Below are 10,240 nucleotides of genomic sequence, written 5' to 3' on the forward strand. Positions count from 1 at the left end.
TTAGAGGAATCAGAGTGAAGAAAGGAAATTCACATAACTTTTTTTTTTCAAAAGAAAGATAAAACCAGAGATTCAGAGCTATATTTCATTCTTAGTGGAAAAGCAAAAGGCTACAGAAAATTTTAAGTTGCATTTTTGACTAATTACTCATATTTTAACATCCTATTGCTTTTAACTTAGTTATTTTCAGCCATTCTGCCTTATCTTTTTCACAACAAAATAAATCTTTTTCATATGTCTTCAATGCAGAGCAACTAATAGAGCTACAGATATATACAAATTCAGACTTTCTTCTAAAGGACAACCACTTCAGTGGACTAAGGTGAGAATCCATTAAATTCTGAAGTTTTTGTCATGTGCATTATGTCTAGATTGCTCACTCATTCCATTATTGAGTGCAGAGTCGTTATACCAGTTTGCGCCAACTCAATTGATGTTGATCACAGCAAAAGAAAATATGGAAATCATTTTCTTTTTGAAGGTAATTTTCACTGTTCAGAAGAAATATCAGTATTGGCTATAAAATGGAGAACCATTTAAAAGACTATTTCTACTTACAGAGTAACTCTACATAGGAAGTAAATTGTATGTGCCTATAATAAACTGTAGGTCTTTGCTTCGCACTTCACCTTCATTTCAGAGTTCTTGGTAAATCTTACATTTAAACAAGGATTATAAATGTGTAAATAAATAAACTCTTGCAAGAATAGGATAGAATTATTATACATTTATGTTTTCTGAGGTAAAAATCATTTTAAACTATAAATTTGAACTTTAAGTTCTTTTTTATTTTAGATTAAATATGGAAGATTTCTCTGTTGAATGATCTAGTTTATATATACATCTCTCTATATATATATTCAATTTATCAATAAACATTTATTAAGCACTTACTATGTTAAGTGCAGTACTAAGGGTTTATGTGAGTGATACACACACACACACACACACACACACACATATATATATATATATATATATATATATATATATATATGAATATTGGGCATTTTGGTTTCCTTGCTTAATTAAATCATGTAAAGATACTAATTAACAAAAATGTTACAGTTTTATTATTTCATTGGAATAGGAAATTCTATTAAACATCCAAATGGAGCCTATTTCAAGTTAGAAGACAGTGCCTAAGATTTATAGAGGTTAACTGACTTTCCCAGGTTCTTTCAGTTAGTGTCAAAAATGGAATTTTAACAGGAGTCTTTCTGATTCCAGGCCTGGAACTTTATGTATTATATTGATTCTAGTGAAATAAGTACACGTTACAAATAAAATAAAATGAGAAAATGATTAAGATAATTGAATATGTTATGATACATTACAATACAACACAACACAATCTAGGTGTATTAAGTATCAAGACCTTTGCTAAGATCTTCAGACATGATGACAGGAAAAAGATAGTCCCTGTCCTCAAGGTACTCAGATTCTCATGGGAGAAGACAACATGGAAAAAGAGCTGAAAAGAGGGAAGGAAGAATATTCAGGACAGAGATAAGATAAGATGGCAACCCTACTTGCCCCTCCTTAAAGGGAAGGTTTAAGTGGAATGTTCTAATTCCCACTATCCAACCTCTTCAATTAGAAGGAAGGAGAGATCCTATGATGAGGAGTTACTGAGGAAGTGTGAATTGAAGAGCTGATGCAATTTTATATTAATTGGAGTTACTTAAGATAATGGTCAAGTAGAGGAGGTGAGAAGAATAGGAAATGATAATACTCCAAATGCTTCTGAAATACTTATCTTAAAGTTAGAACACATTTCCTAGAGCTTCACAAAAACTAGGCAGAAGATATGGAGTACAGTCCTGGTTTGCCATTTACTATATGTGCATGATCTTGAAAAGAATGTCCTCCTTTCTAAAATGGATGTGTGTACAAAGAAGAAAAGATCATTGAAAAGTGCCAAACAAAAACCAAACTGAAGTTAAGAAGGAAAGTAGTAGTGTGTTCATATTCTCATATGAAATTTAACATAATCTTTTTCAAATGTCAATTTTTTACATATTAGAGAACCATGGACTTATTTATAACCCTCTTGATGTTATAGCTATGTGAAATTGTTTATTGATATAAAACTCATACAAATGCGATTAAAATAACATGGATTTATCTCTTAAATATATAAAGTTAGAGGCCTAGAATAATTGATGTCTTAAAATCTCTTCTTGAATATCTGATTTTAAAAGCTAACTAATTACTACAAGTTCCACCTTTCAGGTTTATGTTGTTGCTAAATAGAATCACAGATTTAGAACTCAAAAGAGCCTTGGAAGTCATCACTTTCAAGTCTTTTATTTTTCAGATGAAGAACTTGAATTTCAGAGATCACAAAGTTCTTAAGTTTTGGAAACAGGATTAGAATGCAGGTCTTCCTAACTTGAAATCCTGAACTCTGTCAACTATAATATGGTGCATTTCTAATTCCATTCTTTCACCAAATACCCTGAAAATATCTATTAATAACCTTATCTCCTTTCAATTATTTCTTTAGCATCTCCTTTCTAAGACCAGACACTTTTAAGCTGTTATAGCTAGAATGTAAATAAGTATGCATGAGTTTGACACATATTCATGGACATTCATATACATTCTTTCTTCTTCATATAAACACTTAGTTTGGTATATGGCTATGCTGTATTTCAATTTAAGTATTCTCAGAAAATTGCATTCCATGTCTTAGGTTTTTGATATTATCCTGAAGTTTGAGCGTATCTTTCAGACACTGTTTTCTGCTATCCAATTTGATAAACATATACAAACAAATGTCAATGATATCATTATATCTTAGTTCCAGGTATTATATATTATTACATAAACCTTTTGAAAAGGTAAATTGGAAAAAAATAGCAAAAGGTTGTAGTAGAATGTGTATATAGTCATCAGAAATTTTGACTCAAGTATGGAATCTTCACCTTGTAAGGAACATTTTTGTACTTCTGTTTTATAATCTGCAAAATGGAAATAAATTACTTTCAGTATCTACCCCAAAGGAATGTTGATAAGATCAAGTGATTTATCCTATATAAATGCTTTGTGAAACTTTATGATAAATGCCAACTTTATTAAGAACCTGAAGGAGTGGTTCTCATGTTTATTATTTCAGTAATATAGAACCCTCCCATTGGGGTCATTATCCAGACTTCACCTGGGGTGGCAATCCCTAAAACTTCAAGAGTTTGGGACCTTGAATAACCCATACAACAACTCCTTAAGTTAAGGATCTTAGAAGAATATATTATTGGAAACATATTTGGGTATGATTTTGGGGGAGAACAGGTGTAATCAGGAGAATCACTTCAATCACATATTTCTTGTGAATGCTTAGTCATATTTGTATGAATGAGAATAGTAGACATATTTAAAGAAAATATATGAGTTATTCAAATTAGGGCAAAGAATATACTTTGGAATACTTTCTGTCTAAAAATGAATACCTCATAGTTTAATTTTTTTTAAAAATATAAATTTAAAATTATAAAGTCTTGTTTCTTTTACTATGGTATACCTCTTTTATCTGTCTATAAAGATTATATAGTACATTGAATTATACTTCTGAAATAGCTTTTGCTTTCCCTACAATGAACATTGCTGGTATTCAGTAATATTGGCAAGAAATCACAAGGCCATCCATCCTGAAAAAAGAATTATACTGAATTCTCTTAAAATTTTCACAGTCAGAACCATAATAAAGTTACTTAGTGCTAGCATTTCTTTAAAAGAAATACAGTAAGATGAAAAAGCCTTCAGATTTAACTTCTTTTATTAGTTGTAACTAGTGAAGCACATTATCTCATCATAACAAAAATTGGTTAACACTATTTCCAATCCTGCTGTTCAGGATATTGTTCAAGATTATTATACATAGTTCTTTAGGTATAAGAAGAAGTTATCAGTCCAGCTGCTATAACTTTGTTGATACGTAGTTACCACCAGAATTATCTTTCTTGATCTTTTTTGAGGGCTATCAATCCCCTTTGAAATCTCTGGTTGATCACTGTCACAAGCCATACACTGCAGATATAAACTACCTCAGAATGGCAACATGGAGTAATACATAGAAAGCTGGACTTACAGTTAAGGGAGATATGACTTTAAATCCCACCACAGATCTATACCAACTATGTGAACAAACCTCTTAAGCTCACCGCACTTCATTTAATCATCTATGAAATGAGAAGAATGAGAAGAGTCAAAAGCTTTTGAGATCACAAAATCTATGCTGTTGTGATCCCACGATCCTAGATTTTCAAACATGGTGAATGAGTTGAAGATAGGAAAGAACCATCCCATATAACTCTCTTTTGATTATTCAAAGAGTAGACAGTCTCATTTGTGCTGTTCCCATGCCAGAAAAATGGGAAAATAAAGGAAGAGTTTTGTCAGTGCTATTATAGATTTTCAATTGTAAGCCAAGTTGACATGGGGTAATATATATATATATATATATATATATATATATATATATAGCATGTGGTCATAGATACCTATAAATTTAGCAGTATTGAATCAGACATCCATTCAGTTTTTTATTTTAAATAATGAGGATTCCATTGGCTCTCAACTATTGATTCCCATCAATCATAAAAATATTACCATCCAGGAATTAGTCCTCATTAAGACACATATTTTGCATCATTTTGAAAAGAAAATGAGAATTTGGGAACTCATGTAGGATATTTCTAAAGTCATTTTTTATTTCTAATAAGACTTGCCTCCTAGAAGAACCAAATTAAAAAAAATAATTTTCCTATTCCATAACCCTAGCCAATAAAAGCTGGATGAGTCCAATAAATCACTTTTATGACATCATACCTTATTTGTCCCATATCTCTGAATCTTAAATTAATATCTATCATCAGATTTTCTTATAATTATGTAGTGTGAGATGACATATGAGAATCTGCACATGTGATACTTCCATGTATAAGAGCCTCATAAAGAGCCTGCTCTGGATATCTCTTATTTTTCTCAACTTTCATAATGACGATTTCATTGTTTTATCATTTTTGTTCATAGAAGTCCTTTGAATTTATAGAATTTTTTTCCCTAGACCATTTTTTTTTTCTCTTGAAGAAATGCAGTTGGAAGAGATATGAGGATATTAGAAAATATTCTGTTCAATCCCTTTCCCAATACATTTCTTTCCTTCCATAGTATTCCCATTCATTAGTTACTTAGGGCTCATATGAATAATTAGAATTATGAACAAGCCTTACTTTTGTGAATGTTTATATATTATACTATTTTCTTTATTTATGAATATTAGTTCAGCCTCTGTGGATTTTAATATCATAAAAAACATTTAATAATTCCTGCAAATCTACTACTATACAGGGTGACTATCATAAATTGAAGTGAATATATATATATATAAAAACAACTTTTAATTACCATTAGACATTGTTATGTCTCTCATGTATATTTATATATTTCAATCATATTTTTAGAAATAGATAAGACATGATGAATACATGATAAATTTGTTAAAAATGAAGGAAAAATTTGTGGAAATTAAAATTTTTAAAGTGGTGTTATTAAAAATTTAAATTGAAACTGTTTGGTCATATATACTTATTGTGTATCTAATTTATATTTTCATATATTTAACATCTACTGGTCATACTGCCATCTGGGGGAGGGGTTGGGGGGAAGGAGGGGAAAAATTGGAACAAGAGGTTTGGCAGTTGTCAATGTTGTAAAGTTACCCATACAGATAACCTGTAAATAAAAGGCTATTAAAATAATAAAAAAAATAAAAAAATTAAAAAAAATAGAAAATGGGTTACGGAAAAAGATAAAAGTTTAAATTGAATAGGTATATATTTTATAAATTCTAGATTTAGAGCTAGAACATCATCTAGGTCTACCCCTTCATTGTATATATGAGGAAAATAATGTCCAGAGAGATTATGTGTCTTGTCCATGGCCTCAAATATAGTGTCAGAGTCAAAATTTAAATTAAGTAAACCAGGTGTAAAAAATATGCACTTTCAGTACTTCTCTACACATCAGAAAATGTGTTAAAAATTAGAGATGTAAAGAAAGGCAAAAGGCAATGTCCTAGACTTCACATTCTAATACTGATAACTATGTATATACATGTTATATTCAGGGAAAGTGGGGAATAATTTCAAAAGGAAAAATTGCACTGAGAGATAAGGATGGGAAAATCCTTTTTTTTTTTTATTTAATAGCATTTTATTTACAGGTTATATGCATGGGTAACTTTACAGCATTAACAATTGCCAAACCTCTTGTTCCAATTTTTCACCTCTTACCCCCCACCCCCTCCCCCCAGATGGCAGGATGACCAGTAGATGTTAAATATATTAAAATATAAATTAGATACACAATAAGTATACATGACCAAAACGTTATTTTGCTGTACAAAAAGAATCAGACTCTGAAATATTGTACAATTAGCTTGTGAAGGAAATCAAAAATGCAGGTGTGCATAAATATAGGGATTGGGAATTCAATGTAATGGTTTTTAGTCATCTCCCAGAGTTCTTTCTCTGGGCGTAGCTGGTTCAGTTCATTACTGCTCCATTGGAAATGATTTGGTTGATCTCATTGCTGAGGATGGCCAGGTCCATCAGAACTGGTCATCATATAGTATTGTTGTTGAAGTATATAATGATCTCCTGGTCCTGCTCATTTCACTCAGCATCAGTTCGTGTAAGTCTCTCCAGGCCTTTCTGAAATCATCCTGTTGGTCATTTCTTATAGAACAATAATATTCCATAATATTCATATACCACAATTTATTCAGCCATTCTCCAACTGATGGGCATCTATTCAGTTTCCAGTTTCTAGCCACTACAAAAAGGGCTGCCACAAACATTTGTGCACATACAAGTCCCTTTCCCTTCTTTATGATCTCTTTGGGATATAAGCCCAGTAGTAACACTGCTGGATCAAAGGGTATGCACAGTTTGATAACTTTTTGAGCATAGGGGAAAATCCTTTTTAAAAGGAAGAATTTGAACTGACTCTTGTAGAAGTATAAGGATATAAAGAAACAAAAGTCTAAAATGAAAAAAAAAAATCCACAAATGGAGAGAAAACTAATAAAAATAGTCAGGAGATGGAATATCTTGTGGGAGGAATAGCATGGTAATAGTAAAGGATGAATAGAGGCAAGGAGACCAGACAGTAAGCAACATAGTGACCTAGGTGTGAGTTGATGAGGGTTTCTGCACTAGGGTTTGTTGACATTTAGGAAGAAAATAACCAAGGGAGTAGCTATATTGGGTCAGTGTGCATGAGAATAAGAAGTATACATATGTATGTATATGTACACTCACACACATATACACATAGATACATACATACATACATATACACATAGATACATATATATATGTATATATATATATATATATATATATATATATACATAAAAGCAAAGATATGAAGGTAAAAAAAGAGCAAGTTAAGAGTTGCTTAGTAAGATGGTGGAGAGATGAACAAATTTGGAATAGTCTCTGTAGTGACTGAGATAGTGAACCAATTATAGAGGTATAAAAAAATTATTACTTCAGTCAATGCCTGGTTGAGATTATGTAACAGAAATCTGTAGTGAATCAGGTTAGCATCTTCAACTCCTTCATGAACATGTAGATAGATATAAAGGTGTCAAATGGTGGGAGTAATCCAAGGTTGGGGTTTTGGCAGGGCATGACTGAAGATAGGAAGAAAAAAAGGTAGGCAAATGAGATAAGTGGACCTTCCCATTCTGTATTTTTTCCACTATACAATTCCATTTACCTTGAAGTATCATATCTTGTCTCTTCTCCCTCATTCCCCTTTCCCTTCTCTGATTCTCTTTCCTATCTCTTCTCTCCTCCTCCTTCCCTTCTGTTATCCTTTCTGCCTCAGATTTGGAGAACTCAAATAGTCAGGCATTGTCATCTTACCATAACACAGAACTATCTTCATTCAAAAATTTTTCCAGGTCTTTAATCTTGATGAACAAACATTTAAAAAGATGGAAAACCACTTGAGTCACAATTATGAATTTTTTTTTACTAGTGATTGAGGTATTCTAGAACATAGCTTAGTACTCTCTGCTCTCTGATTATTTTGTGGCCATGATTATTAATGATATAAGGAAGGAAGATAAGAAGAAATCAAAATGGAAAGAGAAGAGAGAAATTCACTTTGAAAATTGGTTTAGCAGACAAACGGGACACCTTGAATTGAAAGTAGAAATACTGACTGTCTATTATCTATAGCCTGCTTCTTCAATTATTTCAGGTTGTACAAGCATATTGTTCATTCTTAATGAAATATTCAACTACTGTGGAATACATTCTTTTGCTGATACCCAAGATTGTGCATATTTGCACAAAGTGACTAGCAATTACATTTTGGAACATTTCATGAAAGAAATTAGAAGTAACACTTCATTACCAGCTAGTGAAATAGCAAGGTTTTTGGAAAACAGTGACTTCAATATAACTAATGAAGAGATGACACTAAATTTGCCCAACTTACATGAGGCCACCATGATTTAGAGACAAAAAATCTTAGTAAAATTTTGATTTATAATAGGCTATTTCTTCTTGCCCCACACATCCATGCTGACATAGGAAGATATGTACATTTTGGGGATGAGATTGAATGTCAGAAGCTTATGGAAGAATGAAATGCCATTTATTACGAGGGAGATGACACATGTTACAAAGTCCTTGTGCAAAATCTAGACAGTGAGATTATTTACAGTTGGAGGAATGGATTAAACTAAAGGAGCAACAAACACTGAAAAATATGATCTCAGAGGAGCCAGATGGCACAGTGAATAGAACACCAGCCCTAAAGTCAGGAGGATCTGACTTCAAATCTGGCCTCAGATGCTTAACACTTTCTAGTTTTGTGACACTGGGCAAGTCACTTAATCCCAATTGCCTCAGGAAAAAAAAAAAAAAGAAAAGAAAAAGAAAAAAAAAAGAAAAAGAAAAATATGATCTCAGTTCAAACATGTATTCTCCAGTAATTAATATGAATGGGTGAAAACTACAATTTGGTGTTACAATATTAGATGACAAGCTATGTATTGTTGATAGAGATGGACCAAAGAACTTGAATATTGCTGGTTATGATATTTCCTATATCCACACACTGGCATGACCTTGGGGTGGCTATGTTGGACTACTGTATGTATGCTGTAAGTGAGCCTGATTGCTGGAGCCAACTAAATACAATGGAAAGATGACACACTCAGGCTTTTTACTGTCTGAGAGCACCATTAGTGTGGAAATATTAAGTGGAAAACTGCAATAGGCAGTCATGATGAAAGTTCTTGTTTCAAATCTGTAGAATTCTTTGATGCACATGCTAATAAATGGATACTTTGTGCACATATGTTAAAAAGGAGATAGAATTGTAAAAACTGCCTAGAATGGATTATATGTATGTACTATTGTAGTAATGCTATGAAAAATACCTATTTTCTCCCAAATACCTGCACTCTGTATGTTTTGTAAAAGTCTTATTGAGAAACCAAGGAAATTTTACACACACACACACACACACACACACACACACCACATTATAACAGAAATGCTTTTTGATTAATTTTTGATATTATAACTAGATTACTTTATAATTATATATATATATATTTCACATATTTATATTTACTTCTTGTGTTCTGCTACAATATCCATAATTCATCACTGTGCTTAGTTATAATAGACAATTTGAAAGAAGGTTCTATACCTGATTGGAAAATATTTTAAGGTATCTGATGCCTATAGTAATTGTGTATTTGTTAATGTTCTCAGTGAATTATTTATTGTTTACCAAAAAACCAGAAACGTTTTGTGATGTTTGTGATAGTTTCATGTCTTAGTGTGAATTCATAATAAACACTGAAAAGATTGAGTATAAACAAAAATAATTAAATACAATATGGCTAAGGTAAAAAAAAAAAAAAAGGAAAAAGAAATACCTTCTTCACTGAAGAAGGGTGAATTTGTTTTAATTCTACTTTTTCTTTAAAAGTTTTAAGACTATCCCTTTCACAAATTAACCCAAATCTCTTATACTCTAACATATTAATGTTTTGGTTTCCACTGAAATGTTCTTAAACTACAATTTAATTATATTGTGTAAAAGTATGTTATAGAAACATAGCATTAAAATCAGAATGGATATAATGAGCCGAAGAGATAACTTTTCATTGTATTCTGTTTGATAACTATGCAAATTAGAGATA

At 31.4% G+C, this 10,240-nt stretch overlaps 1 pseudogene; it reads left to right on the top strand.

Annotated features, from left to right (window-relative positions):
- The first annotated feature begins 363 nt into the window (after nucleotides 1–363).
- Nucleotides 364–9,401, top strand: LOC111720035 (annotated as a pseudogene).
- The last annotated feature ends 839 nt before the right edge of the window (nucleotides 9,402–10,240 follow it).

Source organism: Sarcophilus harrisii, chromosome 3 (genome assembly GCF_902635505.1).
Source record: "Sarcophilus harrisii chromosome 3, mSarHar1.11, whole genome shotgun sequence".
Taxonomy (NCBI): Eukaryota; Metazoa; Chordata; class Mammalia; order Dasyuromorphia; family Dasyuridae; genus Sarcophilus; species Sarcophilus harrisii.